This window comes from Anguilla anguilla, chromosome 6 (assembly GCF_013347855.1).
Source record: "Anguilla anguilla isolate fAngAng1 chromosome 6, fAngAng1.pri, whole genome shotgun sequence".
Classification (NCBI taxonomy): Eukaryota; Metazoa; Chordata; class Actinopteri; order Anguilliformes; family Anguillidae; genus Anguilla; species Anguilla anguilla.
In genome coordinates, this window is record NC_049206.1 from 48,031,225 (window position 1) to 48,049,194 (window position 17,970).

General features: G+C 42.0%; 1 protein-coding gene across 8 annotated transcripts in view; it reads left to right on the forward strand.

Moving 5' to 3' along the window:
- Positions 1-2,463: 2,463 nt before the first annotated feature.
- The window catches only part of myo6a (myosin VIa), a 66,915-nt gene continuing 51,408 nt past the window's right edge, over positions 2,464-17,970 (forward strand). For 6 of the 8 annotated variants that reach the window (XM_035423102.1, XM_035423104.1, XM_035423105.1 and 3 more), the window contains exon 1: positions 2,465-2,640. The gene's annotated coding sequence lies outside the window, so the exon portion shown is untranslated. Of the gene's footprint in view, positions 2,641-17,970 lie in introns of all 8 variants that reach the window. The other 2 variants (XM_035423110.1, XM_035423109.1) reach the window with 1 other exon arrangement.

Below are 17,970 nucleotides of genomic sequence, written 5' to 3' on the forward strand. Positions count from 1 at the left end.
TTACTCACAGATAATGAGAATGAAAATTAGACCAGACAAATCCCAAATGCACTGATGTGTTGAATCTGTTTAATCATCGCTGTCATTGAACACGGCCACCTCTCGAAGGCCAATGAGAAGACTGGGATTTTAGCGGATGGTACCCATCACTTAAAAGTTCCCAGAATTCACCAGCGTAGAACACTGGTGAATTTGTTGGTGACATAGTGGCACAATTTGTACATTTCTTAATTTAAAATATCTGCATTTAGAAATGCGCTACTTCGGTTTGCCCAGCTGGGATTTTTAATCTTTATAAGTGTATCAGCTGAAGCTGCTTGCCAGATAGCTGCATAACAATCATGCTAAATAATTTAGCCTCAGAGGAATCGGTGGGTTGATTATTTATTTGCCTTTTCGAGGAGGACAAGCTCGTCCAGTCAGTGAGCGTGTGCTTTTTGTGGGTTAACACGATCTGTGGTTATCATGTCTTTTGTCTGGCGTTTGAATGAGTGCTGTCCAACTTGCATTATTCAGGTGCAGTGATCATGGCGGAGGCTCGAAAAAACACTCAGGCCATTAGGCAAGGTCTTTTGTCCTCTTTTCTCTAAGTAATTGAAGTGTGAGCTGGTATGACAATGATGCTCCAAATGAAAGTGTTCTCCAGTAACACCATTTTGACTCCCCTGCGTCATGTCACCTGTCTCGCTGTAAGCCAGCTCAGCTTTTTTTGTGTCTGATGCAATTTTCCTTAATATTAATGACTTTGTGAATCAGCTCTCCAGAGAATGGAGACTTTATTTCAATCACTGTAATACAGCGGACTAATTGAAAGGCACACTTACCTAGCTCATATTACTTCTGTCATAGTTCTGAATTAATTTATTAATTTATTTTTTTATTGGAAAATACATATCTGGTATTAATATCAGAGGAGTTGCCTGTGGTTGTTGGGAAGTGCCCATCCTATGTAAAACTAGAATACTCAACACTGGGTAAGAAGAGACAAAAGGAACCCCTTGGTAGTGTGTGGCTTATTTTTTATTTTATTTTGTTTATTTATTTATTTATTTTAAATCTGCAGCCTTGCTGTAGATGCTAAAGCCTTCTGTTGCAATAGCAGATACTGTAGGATATTAACAGATGGTAATGCAACGCATGACAGATCCTAAGAAAGATCAAATTGCAGCTGAAATGATATTTCAGTAGAAGTGATATTGGTGGCATCGCATTCTGACTGATTATGCGAGGTGTGATGCAACACAGCTCCGAAAGAGCAGCGAGGGCAATTCCACAGCCTATGCTTATCGATCATGGACACGGCAGTGAAATCAGGTCACATGTAAATCTTTGGAGAAACACTTTCTTTCTTTGTCCCTGTTCAGACATAGCACAGGTGCAGCTCTGGTTGTATTTGTCGTTTCCAGTTACATCCATTTGCCTAGTATTTATTTTCAGTCTAAATGACTTATGTTACTGGCCACTCAAACATTGATGAGGATTAGGCTGGCATTTTTTTGTATTGCTGTGGAAACTGTTTGTTTCCAGCTACTTCATCATCGTCCCTTTATCCAAATATTTATCCAAATATTTGGATAAATAAACGAAGTGTCTATGATCCCCATGTTTCAAAGTCACAAACATGTTTATTATTAATTTTGACGTTTTGCATCCATTCCAATTGTACAATTAATTATGTTTGTTAGAATTTCTAAACAACGAACGACGGTTCTATGGGGCCCATTGGATTTTGTGAACCGCTATTTGGTATTTAAAAATATCTGCTGCTAGAGATGTAGGAACAAGGCTGCTATTTATGACCCCGTTCATCATAAGTGCATCTGTTTAGTTGTTTAATTTCACAGTTTAATGAATTATGTGACACAATTGCACACAACTGTTCTTTCCCATGGTATATATAAAGAGACGTCCATGTCTTCGTCTCGAGAACCACACTCTCAAAAAGGATGTGTTAATATCCAACACACTTTTTGTGTTACTACATTTCAGTTAGTTTTTTGTGTTTAAGTAATATTGTTACAAATATGCAATTTATGTTTCAGTTTCATGAATTCACAAAGGAAGAATTAATTTAATTTAATTTAATTAAGTATTTAATTAAATACAATGAAAATTCTTCTGCCTAGTTGGCTTTGCAGATGTTAGACCAGGATAGTGTTCATTGTTCTCGGCTAGAAATAGCTGTACAAAATAAGTAATTGTACCTTACTGAACCCGTGTTCAGCAGTTGTCTACGATCATGAAAATGCACTTTTGTACGTCGCTTTGGATAAAAGCGTCTGCCAAATGAATTTAATGTAATGAAAACATGTTTCCACATTTTCCAGATACATGAACACTGCGCCACCACAATTAATGCACTCGAATATTCATAACTCCATGAAGTATGAAATAATTCGTGGGGAGCGCTCCCATCGGCCGACTTGTGCAAGTGTTCACACTCCCCGTTACGTCATCACAATTTCCCTGGACTTCATTCCGAGGCTTTTGGAAAGACCAAAGGCTGCTGTTGCAGGAAGAGCGGCACGGGATATCGGAGCCGGGATCAGCAGCCGGGAATCTAGGGGGGAAACTTGAACTTTTTTGACAAATACAGAAAGCAAGTCACGGACTGTAACTATACTTTAAATCGCATACCAAGTAAGTACCAAAACCGTGCGTACTCTGCGTTAAGGGATGTGATTATTACGTACTGGAATATGATGGCATTATGTTTTAAAACTAGAAGCTAGCTTGCTAGCTACCGATAGTAAGATGGTGTTAAGCTACCAAAACAGAAGGAAAGGCTCACTGATCCTTATGTTGCTAATGGAGGTTGTCAAAACACAGGAAGAGGGTGCCATAGCTTATCCTTCCTATATAATCACAGCGCCCTGCGTTCTGGAATTATGCGCGCATCAACGCGTCCTCCGACCCCAATGTACTCGGATTCCTGTGGCGTTCAACCGTGGGAGCTAATTGAATGTTTTTTATGCGTACGCCACTGGGCTGCAGACTGAATGTGGATCAAACTGTTGTCCACTGACTGTACAGCCTCGTGCCTGGGAAGGCATTGTTGTTCCTGGTGATTTTGCATTCAGTGCGGTGTGTAGCTCATTCTCGTTCCTATACGCGCGATTGTTCTGATACAGATCTTACTGTATCCATTCATTCTAGATCTAGCATCGGACGCCGATAACGTCTGCTGTTGTTGCAGAGGGGAATAAAATCCATTCGCACCGAAGGATAAAGCATTTGTGTTTGTGCTGTGACACCTTATAGGCACTATTTTAGTCTGAAGTTACACCGGAATTCTTTATGGTTTACGAGGGAAACTGCTTATAAAGTCTACAGGAGACCAATGGCGTAAATAAATAGGCCTTATTGGGCTATATAGGGCAGAGAAATGAAACGGGTTTAAAGGTTGTAGCTTGCTATGCAGTGCATGAACTTGAACCCTCGGAGATACAAAAAGTGCGGTGCACAGTAAACGTAGTTAGGAATAATAATGAGGAATAGTTTTCTCCAGGCAAGTTGGAGTGGTGCTTCCATGAACTTTTAAGAGTATCTTACTTCATGCGCTGTGCGCAAAACATTGTGATACTAGACACATAATAAAATTATCAAAGTCTGTAATTTATTTTTGAAGTAAGCTGTCATTAGTTTGATGTTTAGGTGAGTATTTTAAACCTGCTAGACCTGTACGTTTCTTCTTGCACAGATACGTTTGTAGCCAGTTAACAGCAATCATTAAATTATATGAAGTTCATTTCATGTACAGAGGCTGAATTGGAAGCCGGAGCCAAATTATAGATTTCATGAAAATGCTGCGTATCTACTTATCTTGTCAAAGGGCATTATCTGTTTAGGACTAAGCTATTTAGTCTGTTTAATCGTATATATATATATATATACGATTCTTGCACCATACATTCCATCTAGTTTATGAGTAATGATATGAACTCACCACGTAAACTGTTCTAAGCAAAGAAGTTATATCTGCAATGGATTACGCCCTAGAAGCTGTAAAACCGGGGAAGGTAATGAGGTTTTTGAAAAGTTACTGTCGCAACGATGGCAGTGTCAGTTTCAAGTTTAAATAGAAGACCAGTTATTAAGTATTAAGTAAATAATGTGAGAACGAAATGGCCATACTGACAGACTGTTGTTACTGATGTTATTCCTTGCAGTGGGACCCAGTGGGAATAATTAGATAAAGGATTTGCATACTTTGATCCTTTAAATGGGGTTTAATTCAAGACTGGAAAGTTCGAATAAGTTAGGTTGTCAATACTAAATAATTTTCTGCCTCTGCACTTAAATAAGGGGACTATTTTTAGTTTGTAATGTTTATAATGACAGTCTGTAATGACAGTATGAAACAACTGCTTTTTTGGTTGTGTATGATTGGCTTCTTACCAGATCAGGAGTTTTACCCACTTGACAATGATTCACATATGACATATCTGTATTTTGACATCAGTTGCTTAATATGTACTGAATGAAGTTTCAGAGTAAACCATGGCAATTGTGAAATGTTAATGACTTGGCTTGTGCTCCTGTGCTTTTACCATTTTAACCCCGATAATAGAATGAAGAATTTGGTAGTGGAATGGATGTATACAGAGCATGTGGCTGCAGTATGTGAATCCTGGGATTATTAAAAGGCTTGGTGTGTAATTATAAGAGTTTCAGATAAATCAGCAGTGCAATTGATATCACAGAAGATGAACTTGATTCTTTAAAACATGGCATGGGCTATTGTTATTTTTATATATTATTGTTATATATATGTTAGCTTGTCGCACTCCAATCTTAAGGTTCAAATCTTAGACATGATTTCAGTAATTAGCCTACTTGCCATGTAGATGCTATGCAATGGTGCGTAACCAAACTTTGAATGGTCAAGTTATATTATGGTATTGGGCCATAGAAGCTTTTGTTTGACCTGCTATGATAGACAAAAGCCTTCACATGTGCCGGAGACAATTTCCAGAATGGTCTATGCAGACATTTTCTTTAGGGGAATACCTGTAACACCCCAATGGCTGTGGTGTTCCTTTAGAGGGAGTGAGGATGTTTAGCTCTGCTGATCTGTAGGACTGTATAGGCTGCTTGTCAGGTTGGTGTCATGCCAGTGTTTTTGAAGCCCATTCATTGTTGGTGCAGAGTGTCAGAATGGATTTAAGGCCTCTAGGTTAGTACAGTGAGAAATTAGAACCCAGAGAAACTGTACTGTCACATGAGGCATGAGGTTAGTTGTCACACAGGTAAGATCAAGTGATGGATGCGTGCTTATCTCATTTGAATTAGCATTTTCTGCCAGTATCATTAAAAAAAAAACAACATGTTGGTAATTTCAAGTATTGTAAAATATGTTCCAAGCTCCAACTGACTGTGAGTGTTAAAGCATACTTTTAGTACATTTTAATGGATAAATTCCCTTGCGTACTGACATCACTTTCAAAAAGATGTTAATGTCGTGTGTTCATGTTGCGCTGAAGAAAATGGTCATTCTTCCCGTGCAGTTCAGGATATTTATGCAGGATAGTTTTATATTGGTGTAATGTTTGGCTTGTGACTTATGTCCCACCAATGTTGGTCTGGTATGATAGAGTAACTGGTTGTGATTGTAGGTAACCTCCCTTCCACACCGCACATTCTTTATACTGAGTTCCATTCAATTGTGACCCAAGCTTGGGATATGGAAATAAAACCTGAAACTACTGCATATAATTATAAAGAATTATCCACCAATAAAACTATGTCTCAGTTACTTCTTGGTTTGAATTAAATAATAGAAAGCTTTTCTGAGAAAGTAAAGGATTGGAAACAGACAGTAGGCCTACATCTTTACTGGAGTCCATAACATTAAGGAAACTGAATGTGTTCCTTCCTGGTCTGGGCTGAGGAACACTGATTACTGTGTCACAGGGTTGAGCAAAGGATTTGTGATAATGAAATGTCTGTCCAATAAGGAAGGGCCAGAACTTTTACAGTGCTATTTTGGTATTTGTTAGGCTTTGTGCTTAGTTTTCCAATTTGGAGCTAAGTGTAGCCTCTTCAAATGTTTCAGACTGTGGAATTCTAGAATGTTTTCCCTATGTAACTTCCCCTGCTGGACCTACAGCAGTGGTTTAACCATTTTCGCTGGGTGTGTCCCTACCCACGGTGGTGTAAAAGACGAAAATATGTGGTTCTGATGATGTCAAAGTAGGTTTCTGGGTGTTTGAGTTTCTTTGAATGTGAAAGAGGTCATCCAGCCCATTATCTCATTAGCTTGTCATTGTAATTAGTGGAATATGAGATGAATTAGTCATAGCCCTCAACGCAGGCTTCTATGTCAGCAATGGGCGTGTTGCACCCTGTCACTTTATACTACTGTCTGCAGTCTTTCAGATGCCCCCTCCTACATGTGTTGCTTCTTTATGCTCAACCACACAGACATAAACAGCACTTAGTAATACCTGAGTTTCAAGAATTTGAAAAAGTCACTCAGTCCAGGTAAACATGTCATATAAGGTATATTCTTGCGGAAATTACATGAATAAAGAAATACAAAATGGAAGTGTTTACGTAGAGTGCATCCCTTCCTCAACACTTGGAAGTATTGCTTGGTGTTTGATCCCTGTACAGTTCTTTTTTTTAACTTGAAATTGTCACCCTCTTAATTTCCTGACTTCCCAATGGGTCTTCTTTCATTTGAATAATACTTTTGTTTAAACAATGGTTCTCTGAACTCAATGCTCAAACAGCTGTTTGTAATCTTTGGACTGTTGTGGTGTTAATGTTCACAGGAAGTTTCACTAGCTTTTATAGCTTGTACTTAATCTTCCTTTTTAATAATTCTAAAATTGTTTCCTTCCTCTCGTTTGTAGTTCATAGTGAAGTGAGGGACTGAACTGAGGCGTTATGTAAGGGGGCAGGATGTACCTCATGCTGTGGAAAGTTGTTTGAAAGGAGGACTGCCCCATAATTCGGGCTAGCTGTTTTTCTCTCTCTTAGAACCTTGTCTGTACGTTTGCATAACGAGACTGCTGTCACCATAGTGCTGTCAGGGACTGGGGTGAAATTCAGTCAGAGGAGGGAAGGGGGACAGGGGGAGGGAGGACTTGAAGGCCTTGTTCATTGTTGACCTCGGTTGTGTCGCGGAGAATGGATGAGAGTGGAAGACCTTCCCCTTGTTTAGCGAGGCGACGGTGGTGCTGTACTCAGCCTGGAATTCAGTCCTGCTGCTCTAAAGTCATGACCTCAGGGTCTTAACTCATACACCTCTCAGTCAGCTTGCTGGAGAAACTTTGTATTTGGCGGTTCTCTCTCTCCTTTTACCTCGTCATGTATAACAGCAAAAGCCTACCTAGAAGCGACCGTGGCATGCCGGTTGCTATGGCATTTTTTTTGGCGGCTGGCCCCTGCGGCCAGTGGCTGTCGAAGCATGTGGATTTCGACCATGCATTTGTCACACAGAGGCTGCGCTTTCTTCTGGTGGAGATTTAGCTTCAGGCGCACACAAATAAGTTCAGTCCTGCTCCTGTCACGATGCTACAAGATCTTGCCGTGGAGCCTGTGTGTGTGTGGGTGGGGGGGAGGGGGGGGGGTGGTGCTTCCACTGTGTACAGAAACTGGCTCAAAATCTCACAGTCAAGGCCTAGCCTACCTCTGAAAATATCCAGCCAACGCTGGACACAGCAGTGTGTGTACCACTGCTGCAGTTTGGGTTTTTTTCCTGTTTACACTTTGCACGTTAGCCACATTTATTTTTTCATTGACAATAAATCAAGGACTTAGGATCATTGTTTTCAAAACTAGTGTGGTTGAGTGTTGCTTGGAATACAATAATAATAGCGGCCTTTCAATGATAAACCATAGAACCTATACTTATGGTGTCTGCTTTTTCAGTTTCTCATAGCTGCTAAGTTGCCTTTGGATAAGGTCATCTACCAAGCAAATAGAGAGACAATATGGTAATGCCTGGAGCATGGCACATTTCATATTAATATCTATGACGTAGCAGAAAGTACTGTACAAATATTGGTATCCCATAGTGTTGCAGTCTTTTAGTATGGAGGCAAGATTGGTGATTCATTTGTGCCTGAAAACGGAAAAAAAGGAAGTCCCTTGTGTATTGTTTCTAGGATTTATTTCTGTTTCTACTGTTAGTTGATTAGTCACATTTGCCAAAAGGAAAACCTAGATTGACCCAGATTGAATCATTATTTCCACAATGCCAAGCATCGAGTGAAATCCATTAGGGTGCAGTGTTCCATTACAGACCCTCATGTTTAGATGACTATGTTCTATATTCCCTGTGGTCTGTTCGGTTGCCCTGTTAGGTTTTTACAGAAAACTACAACACCTTTGCACATTTGTTCACATCCTCAGCCTTTGTCATCAAGTAATGTCAATGGCACCAGCTCTGGAATCCCAGACCTTTTGTGGGCCTTAACTCAGTTTACTGTTATATGACATGCTGTGCTCAGTGCACTTTTTCCTGTCCGCTGTTTTGCAGTTCAGTGTCTTGATGCATTTTCCATATTTCAGTAAATGGGAGTAGGGAGCTCTGTGCAGGCTCAAGGAAATTCCCTCTGACCCCTTGCATCCTGAGACGTCTGCCTGGGCACTATCTCAGCCACTAGAGACTAAGGACGTTCAACCGCACTGAGCATGTGCGGGCTGGCTTAAACAGGAAGGGGACTGCATCGTGTATCTGGGTTGAAAGTCTCTGGGTGAGCAAACTCAGGCGTGGATGCACAGCTTATCTGTGGGCCTCTTCCCACATGATTAGCTGCATAGCGAGACTGTGGCCTAGCTCACACAGTGGTGGCACTGTTTCACATTGTCCTCAAACTGCGCAGTGTGAGGACTTCTGCAGCCCACTCATGAGTATCTACGCGGAATAACTCTGGAGTAGCTGTCCCGTATGAAGCAATTGTGATCTTTGTACCACAGAAGAAGAGTATCTGTGGATTCTGTAGTCTGTATCTGTAGTGCTTGGACAGGTCTATGAGGGCTTCTGAAGTTCACACACAATAGAACAACATTGTTTGAGGCCTACTGTAGATCACACAAGATGAAGCCTACATTTTACTTTGCTGTGGTTTACACAGGAGTGGCTGCTTTGTTCATTTAAGGCTTATCTCTTACAGGACAAACCACCACAGTCCCTGAGAGCATGTGCATCTATCTCTAGACTGGTAAAACTCCCCTACCCCGGGCCATTCATTGTTTTATACTGTGTTACTCTCTAGGGGGAGAGTCTGGTTTGATCCTAATGTGTGAATTGACTCAATGGTGATTCCACACCTATCTGAGAATATGGTCGGCTTAGGCTATATCTGGCTTAGTGTTTCGTAATTTTTGTGCCTTTGAACATAAGGAAAGAATGAATCCATGCTCATTTGGGGAAGTATTGGGGAGATAAGATGACCTGGAATTAGACACTGCACAAATTTACCAGCCACAGATAGCTTCCCGTTGAACTGTTTAGGCCTTCCTGGTCGGATGCTCAGTCCATGCCCTACTATCTTTCTAAATCATGGAAATAAAGAAGCCATAAGTGACTCAGGTTACCGTGGTGTTGGAATCTTGCCATGACACCATGGCACGGCTATCACAATCAGGAAGTTCAATAGGAAATTTAACAGTGGCATACGTGTAACCTGTATGTTGTTCCTGCCAGCTATTGTGCAAGAAGTCTTTGAAGTGCATTAGCACCTGCTTGGAGCTCATTTAACTGAACAGGAAAGGGCACATGGGGCTATTTACTCTCCAATTATAATTTGGATTTTGAGCTCTGTGTTCTGTGTCCTAGTAGTTGGAGTACTAGGCTTAACCAGAAGCTTATAGGTTCTTATCAACTACTCGACACTGTGGTTGTACACTTTATAAAGTTAGCATACTTATATAGTAAACTATACAGTTACACCACTGAATATTAAAATGCGTAAATAGATGTACAAATAGCCTAAGTCAGCTGCATCTGATAAACAATCCTATGGTGCAATGTAACATCGCATACTAAACAAAATAGCCAATGTAGCACTTGCAACTCACATTTAGAATATCTCTCAGGGTGGGCATTGAATTGAGGGAAAGCAAGGTCTTCTGCATGGAATCCTTTTCAAGCGTGTGCAAGACAGGGTGTACGCAGGTTCGTACATTTGCTCTATGTCATGAGAATTCAGAATTTTTCTGCAATGTTTAACTTCTCATCGGCTAAGTCACACCACCCGGGTCCTTTTATTGGTGTCAGAGTAGACTTGAGGAAGGTAAACTCTGTAAATATTTAAGCTGCGTTAAACATGTTGTGTGCTCTGCTGTTAGGGATTGGAGATATTCCTTGCTGAGGTCATCAAAAGCTAGGCTAGATTGCTGAAGTAGGCATAGAGAGCATGGGGGGGTCTCATCATAAAGTTTGTGAGACAAATGCTGGCTCACCTCTTCTTAATGAGGCACTCATTACAGGGTCTTTAGTCTACATTCCCCTATAGACTGAAGGCTCAATTAAAGTTTAACTCTGGTAGGTATAATTCTGAATAGCTGTGCCTTAGATTACATCGTTACTTGTTTAAGCCTATTTCTTCATTTAACCAAGTGCATTTGGATTCATTCATCGAGACCAGGTGCCATAAAACACTTGCCAATGGGGTAAAGAGGTTTCCTGGTTGGGATCTGAAACATTGACCCTCTGACTCAGTGGGGTCAATGTGCAGTGGGGTAATCATTAGGCTACTTAAGATGATGGCGAGTGGTCGTTCTGTACTAAATTAAACCCACTTTGGGGTGACCTGCTCAGGTTTTCATGAATGTTGCGCTTATGGCGTGTCTATTTTCGATGTAACCACCAATGTGAAAATTTCTCTTTTTTGAGGTGTCATATTTACCCATGAGTACCTCAAGTTCCCTTTGCACCATACTTTATAATCTGTAAATACAGAAACAGCATATTATATTCACATTGGATCCAATGTCCTTTTTATGCCCAAACATGTAGCCTAGATGAGGTTTGTTGAAATCTTTTTTGTATTCCAGTGTATGATTGGAAGGGAGGTCTTTAAGGTATTTTAAGGTAAGGCTGATTTACAACCTGAAGAAATACCCTTTCATTCTGTAAAGTTTCATTCAGCTTCTACATTTAGTGAAAGAAAGACTCTGTAGAGTTATGCGTGTGCCTAAATTGGGGTTCGCTACATCACAAAAACTTCTTGTTTGTCCTGATTGGAGCTGCTCAGTCCTGCTGATCAGGCTTGCTTTTTGACTGTGTGAACCGCTTCAGATACCCTCCCCAGATTTGAAGTTAAGAAGTACTGGAAGAACAGTGGTCTCGTGGTCCTGGTTTGTGGCACTCTGCAGCCGCGGCAACAGTAAATCAGGTGCAGGTGAAGCCAGTAGGACTTTGACCCCAGTCCCTACATCCTGTTGGTTTGCCCCCATTCCTTACTGTGATCTCTGCTTACCTTGACCCTGCGTGGTCCTAGGGGGCCCACCTCTCTCGTTCACTTTTCAGTGACTGAATAAATTCAGGCAGTTTCTTTTCAGAGTTGTTTCCCACAGGCAAAGTGAACAGCACATTTTCAAGCGGAAGTTTCAGGCTTAAAAACTGTAAAACTTTCCTCCCGGAAGAAAAAAAAAAATTAATTAAAAAAACAGTAAGAAAAATGCTGTGGTAGTGTGAATGAAATGCACCAGGTATCTCTTGCCTCCTGCTTTGAGGCGTGGCGCTGGCTTTAAATCTTTATGGAAACCTGCTCTCGGTGATTAGATTGACGTTGAGTTTGATTGCTGGCAGTCAGAGGTGCGCTGATCAGCCCTGTGAGGAATGTTACCTGGAGAGACACACCCTTCCTGGGAAAGTCCTGCATGTCACACAGTGCTCATGCCTCGCTGGGAAACAGAGCAGCTCATGAAGGTCTAGATTTTGAGCCTGAATGTCGAAGGATTATCTAATATGAACACATTTGGCCCCTGCAGCAGATATAGGCTATACTATTGGTTAGTATGGAGCTGTGGGGTTTGGAGTTGAACCTTAGGGCTTAACCTTATGTTCTGCTCCACAGGTCAGAGGTTAGAGAACAGCTCCCAGCAGTCCTAGACCACTATTAGCATCTGTCATCTCCAGCATAAGAATTAGCTGACATTCAATGCATTTTGCGTTGAGGCTACGATAATGGTGAGAAACAATGGTTCAGATTTCCTGTGAAAAGTGATTGTGATCTCGCTTGCATTACGGTGTCAGAGATTCTCTGGCAGACTCGCAGGGCCTGTCTCTACCTCTCTGAACATCACTCTGGCATGTGCAGCGGCGTATCTGCTCGTTGTTAGCAGACGCATCACTGGGCAGCGCGCTCGGCTGTGCCGTGCTGTGTGTGGACGCACACGCGGGCAGTCCACGTGACGTTCCGCCGCCATTACAGTATGCTCTCATTGCCCACAAGAGCACGCCTGGAACAAACCCCGCTTGTCTCCCTTGGGCAGAGGAGTGGGTTTGACATGCATAATTCCGCTTCTTCACATGCTGCGCCGAAGGTTTCCTGCTGGTGTGGATGGATTCGCCCCTCCCCCCCCCACCAACCGCATCTAACGTTCGATGCTGCTGGGTGTTGGGCGTTCATTGACGAGACTCTCCTGGTTGGTCGTTGGAATGCGTCTGTTCTCATGTGTGAGTTTTTGACCCATTTCTTCCTGCCGGCGTTCGCTGAGGTTACTGCCAAGCTGCCGTCTCGCATGGGGCATTTTTAGCGGAGAAACGGCAGTTATTTGATCTTCTCCCTGTGCTGGGTAGAGATTCCATGAAGGCTCAGTGATAGCTGGTCCATCATGCTGTTCTGTTGATGTGGCTCCTTGAACTCCACTCCAGATTCTACAGTTTGTTCAGTTTGTCTTTACTCCATAAAATTCAGGAGTATAAATGGCGACTGTGTTTACAGCGAGGCCTCCCAGGGGAACAGGGCTGGATGAGGCTGTGATTTTACCAGTGTGTGTTTTCCTTTGGGTGTGTGGAACTCTGGCGGAAGAATAAACAGTTTGTGTGTTTATGATATCAGCAAAAACACAGGGTTTGTCTGGCACTGGGCTTGTCAGTACAAACTGTGGGCTGTAGAACGGATGCGCAACAGGATTTGTTTGTGGTCAAAATAGCCCAAAAGGCTAACTATTAACCGCATTGTCACGCGAGAAAAAAATATTTTTACTGGGCCATTGAATTGAGCAAGTGCAATGAAAGCAAATTTCCAGACCCCACAAAAAGGCATGGTTTAAAGAACAATTCAGTGTATGTTTCTGCAGTACACCTAAAGCAATATATTTTTTCTGAATGACTATCAAACATTACTGTGTGTAATGTGTTGTGAATAGTACAAGCTGCTATGCAAGTTTGAAGGCAGGTATTCCAGTTTTGTGGGTAATCACTATTGACTGTCATTTTGGGTGTGGCTCCTTTGATTATTTAAAAATATAATTGCAAAAGCAAGGAAGTTGTACATTTGTTAATCACTTTTTTATCACATTTTATTTTATAAGTGCTCATGTGTTCTTTATTAGAAACAAAGTGTATCTTGGATAGGGCCTACTATCTGTACACTATTAAGATGACGTTTTCCTTGTTAAACCAATAGTAAAACTGAAAGTATTTTTCTTTGACATTTCATATTGCTGCTGGTAATCACTGGGCAATGATAGATAGGCTCATTTAGGACCTGCAATTGGATCTGTGTTAACTTTGACATTGTCAGTCTGCTCAATTGAGTTGTGCCCAACCCTGAAGAACACACACTCATACACACACAGGCACACACGTACACACACATACACACACACACCCTTTATTCTTTACATTTGGCTCTGTGTTTCAGCCCTACCCTTCAAGCTTTTAATAGCCCTATGCATGTGCTTTATTTGACTAACCTGGGCCTGCCCATATACCCACACACTATGGAAAGAAAGGAAGAGAGAGGAAGATACAGTAGGGTAAAGACAGAGAGAATACGTTGCCTCAATGCCGTTACAAGCACACCCTACAGTAACTGCCTCTAATACATTGGTGTGTCCATGCCTTGTTGGGCCAACATGGACATTCATACATCCCATGCATTTAATGTGTACCACATCACAAGATTCTATGTACTTTACTGAGCCACACAGGGAAGGCAGGTTTAAATTAGGTTTAAAATACCCATGGATTTCTACGTCTGTTCGGAACTGTCTGGTATGTGTTATTGTAAAGTTGTCCGTTGTTTATGTCTAAGCACAAGAGTTATTTTACTGTATGTGCAAGACAGCCCATGGCACCTGCCTTTGGTGGACATAAATATCCCTAGCCTACTTTATGTCAACTTTGAGCTGCGTGCTTTTTTATTATTGGTTATTATGGGCCTATCCTGGCAACTTAGAGATTACAGTAAGCGTGTTGTCATTTTAAATAACTCAAGTAAATAACTCACTATTTACTGAAAAAATCCACATTGAATATTTTTGGGTTTTTTTTGGCAACACAGCATAGTCCCACCTGTAGCATAAGCAAAACTGCGATGATCAGGTTAAATGGACACTTCTTTGATTCCACATTTAAGTGCTCTTGTATTGACCATCTGCTATCAGGTTGTGCTGGAGGTGGTCAGATGACTGTAATATTCCGGAGACCAATACAGGCAGCCAAATGTGAAATTTAAGAATTCCTCCCTCCATCTGTGCACTCAGCTAACATTTGTAGACATCTGCTAATGGCTTTCAGTGTAGTATTAGCGGATGTTCTAGTCTCACAATCAGTGTGTTTCTAGATTGATGGATTTCAGTGGACGGTAGTGCTAGTGTGGTATGTACACGAGTCCTGACATGGAGAAACTTCACAGGGTAAAAGATTTTGCTGTATTTGCATAGGCCCAGTGAGGCAGCTGTGCCATATCAATGTACTTCACTTCCTGCATCATATCTACACAGAGCCAAAGCCCTGCTGCTCAGTCAACTGGCTGTGCCTTTTTGACACATTGACAGAGCCTTGTGGTGTTAATGTATGGAGTGGGTTTTCTGCACTTTCTCCATGCTGTGCTGTCCTGATGTGGTAAAGTATGCCTGGTGGTGAAATTTTTTATCCCTATCCCAAACAGTATTCTAATTCCATACACGCTCTGATAGTGAGAGGTCTGGACAGAGACGTGATCTGATAAGTTGGAGTAACTGTTATGAGTGGGATCAAGTTCAGACATGTTCATTTAATGAGAGAAGTATTTCTCTGCATGGCTTCTGGGAAGCTCTTCAGAAATGTTCACATTACATAAAATCAAAGATAAGTGCTAAGCATGTAACGCACATCTTGCCGGAAGCTTCTGAATTTCCTCATTGTCAGTCATTATCGTCACCACTTTACAGTTAAGATCTTAAACCTTTTAATGTAAGTCTTATTGGACATTGATGTATAAGGTTAATTATGAGTCATACAAAGTGCTTTGCATTCTGGAAACAAATGCATTGTTTAGCATGTCATGGTTCACAATGGAAAATATAGGCCTATCTAACTTCTACAATTATCTTTGTGTTCTGTGACAACAAAATCTAGTTCTAACTCTAATTTCCCACATGCTCACTCAAAAAAGTTATTTAATTCAATCTAGACCGACAGAGGGGTATTTAATGTTGACTTAGTTGTATGGGAAATTGAGTGTAGCAAATTGGAAAATGACATTTTAGGATCAAAGGGGTGGGCCTACATCTGCCTGTCTTACTGCAGTGCGAAAGCATGGAATGCTCATGCAACTCTGCTCTGGTAATGGAGGACCATGGTATCTGCTATCTGCTGTTCCAGCCAGGCAATTAAGAGGAAAACATAGCCTTGGCTCTCAGCCTCCTCAGACCAGATTCGAGTAGCTCTGTTTCAGATAACTATATTCCTTTAGCTCACAAACACTGCACTGAACAGTCTGTCCACGGGACTGTGTTGTACTCGTCTGTCCCAGAGCTCCTCTCTTTGGACCACAAGGGAGAAGATGAGTCCTTACTCAGCTCCGCTGGGTCCGGTCTGGGAGATTTATTTCTTACTTCAGCATCTATTATTAGTTTGAGGCGAGCAGCGGTTTAGTAGCTTCTGCTCAGTGCTAAATTGTGACGGATGCTCTGAATCAAGGAACTTGTGAGCGCCCTTGGAGGTGCGGGCCTCTTATTTTGACTGGTTTCACACAGTCCTGGGAGCGCAGCGGGGTCTTTTATCTGCGTCTGTAGAAGGGCAGTGTTTGGATGTGAGCCAACTTCGCAGGAGTCATATTTTTGTCAAAGCCAACTGTGGGAAGCTGTAAATGTTGGCTTTACTGGATTTGCATGCTAATAACTGACATTAAAAAGAATGTTTTCAGCATTGTTCGTCTAAATCTTTCTGCCAGTGGAATAAATCAGACAGTGGGTTATATTTGTTCAGCAGAGAGCTGCTATAGATATAATAAATCCTCAAAAGCAGTTTGTTTGTTTGCTTTTGCATAATGCAACAACAACATTTTTGAAAAGAGTGCTGCAGTTGCAATCCTTAAATTCCCAACTCTGTCCCTGGAGATCTGTGGTTCTGTAGGTTTTCACCTCAACCCTAACAAAGCCCACCCCATTCAACAGCTAGAGATATTGTTGAGATGCTAATTAGTAGAATCAGGTTTGATGATCGGGGCTGTTGCAGCCCTGCCTTCGACACTAACAACCCGAACCCACCCCCCATCTCCCCTTCCCCTCTTCCCCAGCCATCTTTGGCACACTTTCTTCCAGAGCCTTTGGTCTTCATGGAATTTTGAATGGATTCCTGTGAATTTTGGGTGCAGAGGAGTGCAGATATTTCAGTGCGGAGAGGGAAAATAACATGGTCGTTACGCACAGTGAGCGATTCCTGACACACTCCAGTGATTTGATAATTGAGCATTGAAAATGTGCCTGGGACTGGGATCTGGGACTTGGCCAGACCCGAGGGCTTTGTGTCCCGGGCAGAGCCTCTGTGTCCGGGACGCTTCTGAGCATAAAGGCCATCTCCAGGGGAGAGGCCGAGAGCTCTTTTTTAAACGGATCCATTTTTCCTGAGGGGGGCCCCGTGCAGTGACAGTTCCTGCTCTTTCGTCCCTTAGATACGGGATTGTCTGGAATCCAGTCTTTTAGCAATCAAAATCCGACTTGCCACTTGGAGTTCTTTGTGGCTAAAATACCAATTCAAGAAATTGCCAGGGGGAAACAGCATTGAAAGACAAGTGTGTAAGAGTGACTAAGCTTGTTTTCATTTCAGCTAGTGAAGCTTGAGAGTGTTTTCTATGGGGGCTTTTAGGTTTGCTGAGTTTTGTTTTTGATTTGGGTGTAGTTGTGGTTTGTGGTTGCTGGAGGAGTTGGGAATGCTTTGGGCCCCAGGCTCTCTGTTGCAGCCGTGACGTCCTGTGTGTGTGCACCATTAGCATTTTTATGTTGTGCTGGGCACAGGCTCCAGGCGACCGCCACGTCCCCTGCGTCCTCCCCCCCGAGGGGTAGCTGCTCACTTCACTCTAAACCCACCGCTTTGTTGTGGCGCTCTGCGGATCGTGTGCTCAGTAACAACATAATCGCTCAACCCTCTGGAGGGTTAATGTGCCCAGTGAGGGTTTTGATGTGTAGAGCCAACATTCGTATCACTGTACTGAGCAGTACTGTAATTGTAATAACCGAGAACTTCTCTTCTTCAAACTCTGAAAGGCACCTGTGGCTCACCTGTGAGAAAATATCAGCAGTTTTCCTTAACTTACAATATTCTTTTGGTACATTTTTGTGTAGGGAGTTCTGAAATTTAAAATGTTTGTAAAAAGAAATCGTGTTTGGGTGAGACATGTGGTGCTCTGTAGAGCGACAGACTCTCAAGCCGTACGTGAAACCCCCTACGTGGGCCAGGGCTTGATCTTTGCCATAATGCCTTCTGAGCTGGGATCTATTCTGTTATCCTCCCTGCTTCTAAAGCAAATAATACAAAAGGAAGCTGGGCTAAAGAAAAGCTAAAAAAAAACAGAGAGA